Source organism: Mandrillus leucophaeus, unplaced genomic scaffold, assembly GCF_000951045.1.
Source record: "Mandrillus leucophaeus isolate KB7577 unplaced genomic scaffold, Mleu.le_1.0 Scaffold1035, whole genome shotgun sequence".
Classification (NCBI taxonomy): domain Eukaryota; kingdom Metazoa; phylum Chordata; class Mammalia; order Primates; family Cercopithecidae; genus Mandrillus; species Mandrillus leucophaeus.
Genome location: NW_012098488.1, coordinates 123,034 through 136,044, shown reverse-complemented (window position 1 = coordinate 136,044; position 13,011 = coordinate 123,034). Strand labels below are relative to the sequence as shown.

Here is a 13,011-nt window from a genome sequence, read left to right as displayed (position 1 = left end):
GAACCCGGGAGGCGGAGCTTGCAGTGAGCCGAGATCGCGCCACTGCACTCCAGCCTGGGCAACAGAGTGAGACTCTGTCTCAAAAAAAAAAAAAAACAAAAAAGGCAGCACGTGGAACCATGTCACAGCTTGCACCTGAGAGCATCACATGGGAGAGAACTTGCATCCTCAATGAATGGCATTCCAAAAAAGCACAACCGCATCAAGCATCAGACAAGCCATTCTGAGCTCAGTCTTCGCAATGTAATGAATTGGGGGTGGTAATCATTTGAAAAGAAACAGCCCTTATTCATCAGCTGATGGTTCCGACTGGAGAGAGGACAGATGCTCGTCACAGATGATGAAGCTCTTAGGGTGCTCCGATCACATATAATGAAGGCTGCAGAGGTGGCCTCAGGAGGGCTGTCAGGGGGGCCTAAGGGTACACATGACATAAAACATTCACAAGAGGAAAACATTTCAGATGAAAGGGGCAAATTTAGAAAGCGATTTTTGGCTGGGTACAGTGGCTCGCACCTGTAATCCCACCACTTTGGGAGGCTGAGGTGGGGGTGAAATCTGATCTCTACTAAAAATACAAAACTTAGCTGGGCGTGGTGGTGTGTGCCTATAATCCCAGCTACTCGGGAGGCTGAGCAGGAGAATCACTTGAGAGTTGGAGGTTGCAGTGAACTGGGATTGCACCACTGCACCCCAGCCTGGTGATGGAGTGAGGCTCCGTCTCAAAAAACAAAACGAAACAAAAAAACCCAGGCATGGTGGTAGGTGCCTGTAATCCCAGCTACCTGCGAGGCTGAGGCAGGAGAATCACTTGAACCCAGGAGGCAGAAGCGGAGGTTGCAGTGAACCGAGATCACACCACTGCATTCTGGCCTGGGTGACAGAGTAACTCTGTTTCACACACAAATAAAAGAGGCTGGTGGCTACTGGGGAACATGCCCCAGGGGATACTGTGATGGCTGCTTCATTCATTCCTTCATTCTTTTCATATCTTTGGAGCATCTGTTCTGTGCCTGGCACTACTCTTTGTGGGAGGATAGAGAATAGGGTAACCTTAGGGAGGACGGTGGTGGGTCAGGAAGTAGCGGTCGCTACTTGAGATTACAGGAGTGTGTGTGTCCCAAGATTCCATAGGGGAGGGAGCTTAGGCGGGGACACTGGGAAAGATGGAGGAAGACCCTGATCTAAAGACTGACTACTGCCTGTCAAGCTGGCAGGCAATGTCTCACAGCAACCCTGCAAGCTTGGTCCTGTTTTCCTCACTTTGCAAATGGAGAAAATAAGGTACCTGCACAGCTGGTGGTAGAGCCAGTTCTGAGGCTGGGTCGGCCTTCCTCCAAATCCCATTTCTTTTATTTATTTTTATTTTTTATTTTTTTCTGAGATGGAGTCTTGCTTTGTCACTCAGGCTAGAGTGCAGTGGCGCAATCTCGACTCAGTGCAACCTCCACCTTCTGGGTTCAAGTGATTCTCCTATCTCAGCCTCCCAAGTAGCTGGGATTACAGGAGTGGGCCACCACACACAACTACTTTTTGTATTTTTAGTAGAGACAGGGTTTCACCGTGTTGGTCAGGCTGGTCTTGAACTCCTGACCTTGTGATCTGCCCACCTCGGCCCCCCAAAGTGCTGGGATTACAGGCCTGAGCCACTGCGCCTCTTTCTAGCTTCTCTAAGCAAAGCTAGGGGTTTCACCATTTAGCCAGGCTGATCTCGAACTGTCGACCTCAGGTGATCTGCCTGCTTTGGCCTCCCAAAGTGCCAGGATTACAGGTGTGAGCCACCGCACCTGGAAAATGGGATGGCGTGCTGCATGGCGTGGGAATCCCCATACGTTTTACCAGCACAGCGAAGTCACCTACCCACTACACCCAGCTTATTTTTGTATTTCTAGGGGAGATGGGGTTTCGCCATGTTAGCCAGACTGGTCTCGAACCCCTGACCTCAGGTGATCCACCCACCTTGGCCTCCCAAAGTGCTGGAATTACCATGCCTGGCCTCTTTTTATTTTTTAGAGACAAGATCCACCTGTCACCCAGGCTGTAGTGCACTGGCGTGATCATGGCTCACTGCAGCCTCAACCTTCTGGGCTCAAGCTATCATCCTGCCTCAGCCTCCTGCGCAGCTGGGATTACAGGCATGTACCACCACACCTGACTAATCTTTGTTTTTTGTAGAGATGGGAGTCTTACTATATTGCCGAGGCTGGCCTCAAACAATCCTCTTGCCTCGGCCTCCCAAAGTGCTGGGATTACAGGTGTGAGCCACTGCGCCCAGCCCAAATCCCATTTCTTTCCACCATCACAAGGAACAGAACTAGTCCTTCAGCAGCATTGTTCCTTGGGATGTGTCTGCAGAGGCTTGGGAGACAATGAGAGGCACCCGGTGAACAGGGAAGGAAGGGGATGGAAGGAAGTGCACTAGCTTTTGCAGACCCTTCTCAGGGAACAGGGAAGAATACACTCATTCACTCCTTCATTCACACATTTAGTCAATTTTTTTTAGAGACAGGATCTTATTCTGCCAGGCTGGCTGGAGTGCAGTGGCACAATCATCGCTCACTGCACCCTTGAACTCCTGGGTTCAAGCGACTATCCCACCTCGGCCTCCTGAGTAGCTGGGACTACAGGCACACACCACCACACTTGGCTAAGTTTTTAATATTTTGAAAAGATGGGGTCTCAGTATGTTGCCCAGGCTGGTTTCAAACTTTTGGTTTCAAGTGATCCTCCCACCTTGGCCTCTCAAATTACTGAGATTAGTACAAGCCACTGTACCTGGCCATAATTAGTAAAATCCTTACTGAGCCCTGTGGTGTGCAAAGCACGGTATCGAGGTGCTGGGCATGTGTGTACATGAGGCTGACATGTGCTCACCCTCATGGAGCTTCCATCTGAGCATGCTAAGTGGTGTGACAGGGGCTCAGTGGGCTCAATAGAAGCTCAGAGAATTACACACACTCACAGGGTGGAGGGAGACTTCTGGAAAGAGGTAGCTGCTTATGAAATACTGGGAAGGCTGGGCGTGGTGGCTCACACCTGTAATCCCAACACTTTGGGAGGCTGAGGTGGGCGGAGCACAAGGTCAAGAGATTGAAACCATCCTGGCCAACATGGTGGAACCCCGTCTCTACTAAAAATATAAAAAGTAGCTGGGTGTGGTGGCGTGTGCCTGTAATCCCAGCTACTTGGGAGGCTGAAGCAGAAGAATCTCTTGAACCCGGGAGGTGGAGGTTGCAGTGAGCCGAGATCGTGCCACTGCACTCCAGCCTGGGCCACATAGTGGGACTCCATCTCAATAAATAAATAAATAAATAAATAAATAAATAAATAAATAAGAAATGCTATGAAGATCCTTCTGGAAAGGTGCATACCGGAGGGTATGCTGGTGGCAGAGATGAGTGATCACAATCGCAGCTGACATGAGCCCAGAGCTGTCTAGTAACAGTACGTGGGGTGGCTGCAGCAGGAAAAAAGGCCGGAAGTGGGGCCAGGGCATCAGGGCCTGACAGGCCTTATTAGGAGTTCAGACTGGGTCCTGGGCAATGATGGGAAACCAGTGAAGAGTGTGAAGCTGGGGGAGATGACCTGTGAAGCCTGAGGCTACAACACAAGGGGAGAGCTGTCCAAAGGTTCGCCAAATTCAGGTTGGGTGCAGTGGCTCATGCTTGTAATCCCAGCACTTTGGGAGGCCAAGGCGGGTGGATCACCTGAGGTCAGGAGTTCGAGACCAGCCTGGCCAACATGGTGAAACCTCGTCTCTACTAAAAACACAAAAAATTAGCCGGGCTTGGTGGTAGGTGCCTATAGTCCCAGCTACTTGGGAAGCTGAGGCAAGAGAATCACTTGAACTTGGGAGGCGGAGGTTGCCATGAGTTAAGATCGTACCATTTCACTCCAGCCTGGGCAACAGAGCAAGACTCCAACTCAAAAAAAAAAAAAAAGGAAAAAAGCAGCATGCAGGAAGTTCTGCCGGTGGCCGAGGTGAGTGATCACAATCACAGCTGACATAAGCCCACTGCTGTCCAAAAACAGTGTGTGGGGTGGCAGGCAACAGGGAAGGAGGCTGGAAGCTGAACCAGGGCATCCGGGGCCTGACAGGTCTTGAGCACATATCCCCCTCTTGTGGCTGAGAGCGCTATTGCCACTGAAGATACAGGCTGAAGACTCCCTCCAGCCTCTCATTCTGAAAATCACAAGATATGGTCCAGGGGTTGAATCTACCTTGGGGACTCCAGGAGATTTCCCAGTTGGTTTTTAGAAAAATCTGATTAAGGCCAGGTGCAGTGGCTTACGCCTGTAATCCCAGCACTTTGGGAGGCCAAGGTGGAAGGATAATCTGAGGTCGGGAGTTCAAGACCAGCCTGACCAACATGGAGAAACTCCGTCTCTACTAAACACACAAAATTAGCCAGGCAGGGTGGCACATGCCTGTAATCCCAGCTACTCGGGAGGCTGAGGCAGGAGAATCGCTTGAACCTGGGAGGCAGAGGTTGCAATGAGCCGAGATTGCGCCATTGCACTCCAGCCTGGGTGACAGAGCAAGACTCTGTCTCCAAACAAACAAACAAACAAAATCCCTGATAACTGAATGCTCAGGGAGACTGATTTGAGTAATAATAAAACTCAGGTCTCCAGCACAGCCACCTCTGTGTGAATTATTCTCCATGGCAATTACCCTGTCTTGGTAAATCGGCTCTGTCTAGGCAGCAGGCAAGGTGAACCTGTTGAGAGTTTCCACTCTTCCTTGGGCCCCTCAGGAAGATGGAATGTAGAATGATAAGGCTCTCAGATAGAATAGTAAGAGAAACTATTATTTCTTAGATTTTGTCTTTCTTTGTATCGGTACTCAGCTGAGTCTGCAGTGCTTCAGAGGCAGCTTTCAGTTTATAAAAATCTATGATTTCTCCTTCCAGTTGTTTTTCCTTTTCTTCGAGCTTCCTTATCTCCTCCTGTTGAATCATTTTAAGATGCTCGAACTTGTCCTGCAGCTGTGAAACCAATGTGCAGTTGTGACACCAAACCACAGTGTGGCCGAACAACCAGAAGAACATGCTTTTTTCTGATCAAACAAACCCAAATCATCAGAGGAGAGCATGATCTTAATAACAATCTCAAAAACTCAGGAGTAAACACTCAGATATGGAATTTTTCTTTTCTTTCTTTTTTCCTTTTATTAGATGGAGTCTCACTCTGTTGCCCAGGCTGGAGTACAGTGGTGCAATCTTGGCTCACTGCAACTTCCATCTCCCAATTCTCTTGCCTCAGCCTCCTGAGTAGCTGGGACTACAGGCATGTACCACCACACCCAGCTAATTTTTGTATTTTTAGTAGAGATAGGGTTTTGCCATGTTGGCCAGACTGGTCTCGAACTCCTGACCTCAGGTGATCCTACCGCTTTGGCCTCCCAAAGACTTTTTTTTTTTTTTTTTAATATAGAGACAAGGTCTCAGTATGTTGCCTGGGCTGATCTCAAACTCCTGAGCTCAAGTGATCCTCCCACCTCAGCTTCCCAAAGTGCTGGGACTGACTGGATGCAGTGGCTCATGCTTGTAAACTCAGCATTTTGGGAGGCCAAGGTGGGAGGATCGTTTGAGCTCAGGAGTTCAAGACCAGACTGGGCAATATACACAATAGTAAACTTCAACAGGAGAATCTGTAAACTTGAATATAGATCTTCTGAAATTATCCAGTCAGAGGACAAAGGAAAAAAAAGAGAAAAGAAGGCTGGGCATGGTGGCTCACATCTGTAATCCCAACGCTTTGGGAGGCCGAGGCAGGCAGATCACGAGGTCAGGAGTTCAAGACCAGCCTGGCCAACATGGCAAAACCCCATCTCCACTAAAAATACAAAAATTAGCCAGGTGTGGTGGCACACACCTGTAGTCCCAGCTACTTGGGAGGCTGAGGCAGGAGAATTGCTTGAACCCAGGAAGCAGAGGTTGCAGTGAGCCAAGACCATGCCATTGCACTTCAGCCTGGGCAACAGAGCATGACTCTGTCTCAAAAAAAAAAAAGAAAAACAAAAAGAAAGAAAGAGAAAAGAAAGCCAACGAGACACCATTAGGCAAACCATTTCCAGGTTATGGGAGTTTGAGATGGAAAATAGAGAAAGGAGAAGAAAGCTTATTTAAAGAAAGAATGGCTAAAAACTGCCTAAATCATGGGAAAGATTTAGACAACCAAATCCATGAAGCCTAAAGATTCCTAAAGAGGTTCAAACCAAATAGATACTCACCAAGTCACAATATAATCAAATAGTCAAAAGTTAAAGATTTTTTAAAATGTTGAAGAGGCAAGAGAAAGGTGGCGTGACACAGACAAGAGAATCTTCATTAGACTACCAGCAGATTTCTCGGAAGAAGCTTTGCGATTCAGGACAGATTCGAATAATACATTCAAAGTGCTGAAAGAAAAAAACTGCCAGCAACTAATACTATGTCTGACAAAGCTATCCTTCCGAAAGAAAGAAGAAATAACATGTTCCCTAGACAAACAAAGCTGAGGGAATTCAGGACCACTAGGTCTACCTTTAAAAAATGCTTAAGGGAGTTTTTCAAGTAAAAACGAAAGAATGAAGTTGGCCGTGGTGGCTCATGCCTATAATCCCAGCATTTTGGGAGGCCGAGGTGGGTGGATTGCCTGAGGTCAGGAGGTCAAGACCAGCCTGGCCAACATGGTGAAACCCCATCTCTACTAAAAATACAAAAAATTAGCCAGGTGTGGTGAAGGTCACTGAGATCGCCCCACTACACTCCAGCCTGGGCGACAAGAGTCAAACTACATCTCAAAAAAAAAAACAAAAAAAAACTTGAGGCCTAGTCTTCTGCTCCCCTCCAAGCCCCCATCCTCTGGGCCCAAGCCACCTTGGCTGAGGAGGGGGCTGAGGAGGTGAGAGCCCCTGCCAGGAACCCCCTGCCCAGACCAAGTATGCGGCCCACAGACCCCTGATGCCTGCGTCCAGCGAGGCCTGCAGTGGCGTTGGCATGTTCATGTGGAGGAACGTGGAACCTCGCTGTGTGGCCGTGTTCCCCTGGTATTCCGTCCCCTTCCTGATCCCTCCCTGCAGCCGCCCGAGGCCCAGCAACCTGCCAGTCACTCAGTGGCCTCCAATCAGACAAAAGAACCTGCCAAGTTGGCAGCTGTTGCTCATGAGCATCCACCAGGTGGGACAGGGAGTGCTAACCCTGGGCGGCCTCCTGGAACCACCTGCCCAGAAAGCCCAGGGTCCAGACCCCCACACACTTTGGGGGTGGTTGAACCTGGTAAGGGCCCACCTCCCACCATGGGGGAGGAGCCCTGGGCCCCTTGGGGGACCCCCTGCTGGATGGTGAGACAGAGAATGATGACAATAATGCCCTCCTGTCCATCATGTCTCCTGACACCCAGTTGCCTCTAGCACCCAGAAGATGTTGGACCCAGTCCCTCAGTGCCCTGCGCAAGGAACAGGACTCATCTTCTGAGAAGGATGGATGCAGCCCCAACAAATGGGACAAGGACCACATCCAGTGGCCCATGAGTGGCAGTCATGATCTTCAGCAAGTGGCACCAGGCCCTGGCAGGGCCCACCAGCGTCACCCCAACCACGACAACCGGACCTGAGCAAGTGGTGGAACACCCTGGGGTCCAATGAGACGCAGAAGTACCACGACCTGACCTCCCAGGTGAAGGTGGTCCACTTGCAACAAGGACCGAAAGAAGTCCAGCTCAGAGGCCAACTCCACGAGCTTGGGCCTGGCAGGAGTGAACAAGGGCTCGCGGAGAAGAGCATGTTGGAGATGCGCATTGCCACTGCCGTGTGGTGTCCTCTGAGCTCCTGTCAGTTGCAGCCCAGACACTCCTGAGCTGGAATACCAAGGAGCAGCTTCTGTGAGGCAGAACAGCTGCACACAGGGAACCTGGCTCAGCTGGGCCCCAAGCCTTCTCCCACAGTGGGGTACACAGCCTGGACGGCGGGGAAGTGACCATCAGGCACTACAGGAACTAATGCAGGTAGTGTCTGGCGCTGCATCAGACTCTGGCCCAAAGCCTCCTACCCAGTATGGAGCTCTAGGTCCCTCTGCAGCCCCTGGTGAGGGAGGTGCCTTGGTGGCCAGTGGGCAGCCCTGCTGCTGCCCACCTGAGCTTCTCATTCCCAGCATGTGGCCAGTGAGGACACAGCGAGTGACGAGGGGTCAGCCCTGAGGAGGAAGGGGTGATGATGTCATTGCTGATGATGGCTTCAGCACCACTGACATTGATCTCAAGTGCAAGGAGCGGGTGACCAACAGTGAGAGTGGGGACAGCTCTAAGGAGGACCCAGAGGGCAACAAGGGCTTTGGTGGGAAGGTGTTTGCACCTGTCATCTGCTCCTTCTTTATCCCCTGCCACCCCCTTTGCTGGACCCTGAGCCCCCAGGGCCCCCCCAATCCACCTGCAGCCTTGGCAAGGCTATGGTCCCACCCTGTCCTCCTCCTCCATGTACTTGGATGCTTCCTCCTCAACCTCGGCAACCACCTCCTTCTCACTGGGCTCAGGAAAGAGTCTGGTCAGGGCAGCACAGCAGGCCCCCTATGGACCCCCACCCCCTGGGGTTGGGGACCCAGTGACACCTTCCAAGGCAACCTGGTTCCTCCCAATGGATCCTGCCACCTTCTTGCACAAGAGACCTGAAAGTGTGGGTGGCCTGGAGCCACCAGGCCCCACAGCCATCACGGCCCCTCCCAACACAGGCTTTCCTAGGCACCAGCTTGGCTGAGCCACCCGGGGGATGGCGCCTGCAAAGGAGAAACTGACTGAACTTTGTGGGGTGGGGCACACGAAACCCCACGACCTGGATCCCGCACCCAAGGACCCCACCTCGCCCAAGTGCAAGATGAAAAGACGCTCCAGCTGCAGCCTAGAGCCCAAAACAGCAAAGTGTGCCAAGTGCGAGGGGGACAGCTTCCCCTGTGCCAGCACAGGCAGAGAAGCAGAGGACGGGCTCAGGGAGCCGGAGTCGGAGAAGGTGCGGTCCTCCACACTGTGTGTGCCCTGGACTAGCGCCGGGCCCTGGTCCTGCAGCTCTTCCAGGACCACGGCTTCGTCCCATCCCCCAGGCCACAGCCGCCCTCCAGGCCTGCTATGTACCCATCTTCCCCTCCAAGGTTTGTGTGCTGAACATCCTGCCCACGCTATCCCAGCAGCTTCAGGCGGTACTTGCCTCAGCACCAGACCCTGGGACCCAGGCAGCGGCTCCTGGCGGCCCTGCACCCGTCACCAGCATCCGTTTCACCTGCAGTTGAAGATCGGCGAGGTGCCCAGAAGATCGTGCAGCGGCCACTCCCACGGAGCAGCGCCCGGGGCTGAGGCTTCTCCCCCTGGACCGCCACCCACTGGCACCACTGCTGCCTCTGCCCTGACTCCCAGCCCTGAGGGGGTCCTGACCCCACCTCAATGGGCTCAGACTCTGGCTCTGCCCACCACTCCTTCTGCCCCAGACAGCCTGGACAGCCTGGCTGAAAGGGGACTCCCCAAGCCCTGCCCCCTACCCCTGGGTCCCTCACACAGCTACCACAGGCAGGTAGGGGACCCCGGAGAAGATCCAGGACTCACAGTAGCCCCTGAGAACACGGACAGTATGTGGGGGTAGCAATGGAGGGCAGGATGGTTATCTCCTCCCGGGTAAAGCCATTTCATCCTTTCCAGTTTGGGGCAGAATGAAGCCTGCTCCTCTTTTAGATACCCCTTACCCCTGCAGCTCCCTCCAGGTGCCGGGGACAGCTGGGGGCGCCGCAGGGGCAGTCTCCCTCCTCCAAGCCCCTGTACATAACCTGGAGTATGTGACCTTCAAAGCTTTTCACTATCCAAGACAGCTCCTGCCAGGGCTGCAAGCTGGAGTGTGGTGCGAACCTTGGGCCACAGGGAGGCGCCTGCAGTGTAGGGGGAGTTCATGTACCCCTTTTTTCCCCAGAGGGGTTGGACTCAGGTTAGTTTGGGGGTGGGGGCTCCTGCACTTTGCCACAGGCACCCGGAAGGTTTTCTGCCCACCCCCCACCCCTTCCTGCCCTTCCAACTTGAGTTGTACTTTCTAAGAAGGTGATTCCCCCTGCCCTTGCCCCCTTCCCCAGAACAGAACATGTTGATCATGTGCGATATTTTTTACTGTGCTGAGAAGCCGCCATGACTGACATTAAAGGTGTTTAACACCAAATAATAATAATAATAAAATAAAAACTTGACTTCACATTGGTTTGGCCTGATCTGTTGGGGCCTGGTGCAGAAACTCACTCCGAAACAATTACCTCCCGCAATTTTTATATGATGGTGGCCACAATTCCAAAATTCCATACTTTTAGAATTGATATACAAGATATAAAGAAAAAATTAGAGGCCAGGACTGGAGGCTCATGCCTGTAATCCCAGCACTTTGGGAGGCTGGGGCGGGTCGATCACCTGAGGTCAGAAGTTTGAGACCAGCTTGGCCAACATGGTGAAACACTGTCTCTACTAAAAATATAAAAATTAGCTGGGAGTGGTGTTGGGCACCTGTCATCCCAGCTACTCGGAAGGCTGAGGCAGGAGAATTGCTTGAATCCAGGAGCTGGAGATTGCAGTGAGCTGAGATTTCACCACTGCACTCCAGCCTGGGCAACACAGCAAGACTCCATCGCAAAAAATTTAAAAAATTAGCCGGGTGTGGTAGTACACGTCTATAATCTCAGATATTTGGGAGGCTGAGGCAGGAGCATTGCTTGAACCAGGGAGGCACAGGTTGCAGTGAGCCGAGATTGTGCCATTGCACTCCAGTCTAGGTGACAAGAGCAAAACTCGATCTCAAAAAATAAATCAAAGCATACCACTACAAAAATACCAACAAATCACAAAGGAAGACAGAACGAGAGGAACAAAGCAACTACAAAACAATCAGAAAACAATTAATAAAATGACAATAGTAGGTCCTTACCTATAAAAATTAAAAGTAAATACATGAAGCCCACTAATCAAAAGACATCAAATAGCAGAATATGAATAAAGAAATAATTCTCAATAATATGTGGCCTACAAGAGACTCACTTTTGCCTTAAGGACATACTTAGAGTAAAAGTGAAAGAATAGAAAAAGATGGACAGGTGCGGTGGCTCATGCTTGTAATCCCAGCACTTTGGGAGGCTGAGGCAAGCAGATCACTTGAGGCCAAGAGTTCAAGACCAGTCAGGCCAACACGGTGAAATTCCATCTCCACTAAAAATACAAAAAATTAAAATAAAATAAAATAAATTTAGCCACGCATGATGGTGGGCACCTGTAGTCCCAGCTACTCAGGAGGCTGAGGCAGGAGAATCTCCTGAGTCCAAGAGGTGGAGGTTGCAATGAGCCGGGATTGCACCACTGCACTCCAGCCTAGATGACAGAGCGAGACTCTGTCTCAAAAAAAAAAAAAAAAAAAGAAAAAAGAAAAAAAAAGATATTACATGCAATTATAGGCAAAAGAGGATAGGGCAGGTATGCTTATTGCAGACAATTAGACTTTTGGTCAAATTTTGTCATAAGAGACAAGATCACTATATAATAATAGAGATCAATTCATAAAGAGGTTATAACAATTGTCAAATATATGACAACATTGGAGCACCTAATATATAAAGCAAATTTTAACAGAAATGAAGGAAGAAACTTACAGCAATATAAGAACAGTAGGGGACTACTGTATCCCACTTTCAGCACCAGAGAGTCCATCCAAACAGAAAGTAAGTAGGGAAACAGTAGATGTGAGTAACTATAGACCCAATAGACTGAAGAGGCATAGATAGATTATTTCACCAAACAATAGAAAAATACATTCTTCTCAAGGGCACAGGAACATTCTCCAACATAGATCATATATTGGGCCACAAAACGACTCTTAACAAATTTTAAAAGTTTGAAATCATATTATGTATATTTTTATCACGATAGTATAATATTAGAAATCAATAACAGAAAGATTTTATATTGAAGCACTACTCATAATAGCCAAAATTTGGAAGCAACCTAACTGTCCGCCAACAGATGACTGGATGAAAACAAATGTCACATATACACAGTGGACTACCATTCAGTCATAAAAAGAATGAGATCCTGTCACTTGCAACAACATGGATGGAACTGGAGGACCTTACGTTAAGTGAAATCAGCCAGGCACAGAACGATAAACTTCACATGTTCTCACTTGCTTCTGGGCGCTAAAGATTAAAACAATTGAACTCAGCTGGGCGCAGTAGCTCATGCATGTAATCCCAGCACTTTGGGAGGCTGATGCAGGTGGATCACCTGGGGTCAGGAGTTTGAGACCAGCCTGGCCAACATGGAAATTCTCCATCTGTACTAAAAATACAAAAATTAGCTGGGTATGGTGGCGCATGCCTGTAATCCCAACCACTTGCGAGGCTGAGGTAGGAGAATCGCTTGAACCGGGAGGCAGAGGTTGCAGCGAGCTGAGATTCCATAGCCGCATGCCAGCCTGGGTGACAGAGCAAGACTTCCTCTCAAAAAAAAAAAAACCAGTTGAACTCACGGAGATGTAGAATGGAATGATGATTACCACAGGCTGGGAAGGACAGTAGGTGTGGGGGAAAGTGAGGACAGTTAATAGGTACAAAAATATAAAGAATAAATAAGACCCAGTACTTGATAGCACAACAGGGTGACCATATGCAATAATAATTAATTGTACCTTTTAAAATAACTATCATTGGAGTTCTTGTAACACAAAGGACAAATGCTTGTAGTGACAGATATCCCATTTACCCTGATGTGATTATTACACATTGTATGCCTCTATCAAAATATCTAACATACCCCATAAATAGGTATACTTACTATGTTCCCACAGAAATTAAAAATAAAAAAATATACATATCTTAGGCTGGGCACAGTGGCTCACACCTGTAATCCCAGCACTTTGGGAGGCCGAGGCAGGCGGATCACCTGAGGTTGGGAGTTTGAGACCAGTCTGACCAACATGGAGAAACCCCGTCTCTACTAAAAATACAAAATTAGCCAGGCATGGTGGCT

General features: G+C 49.8%; 2 pseudogenes; one reads left to right on the top strand and one right to left on the bottom strand.

Moving 5' to 3' along the window:
* Positions 1–4,817: 4,817 nt before the first annotated feature.
* LOC105538900 overlaps positions 4,818–13,011 on the bottom strand; it is a 53,639-nt pseudogene continuing 45,445 nt past the window's right edge.
* LOC105538891 lies at positions 6,572–8,734 on the top strand (annotated as a pseudogene).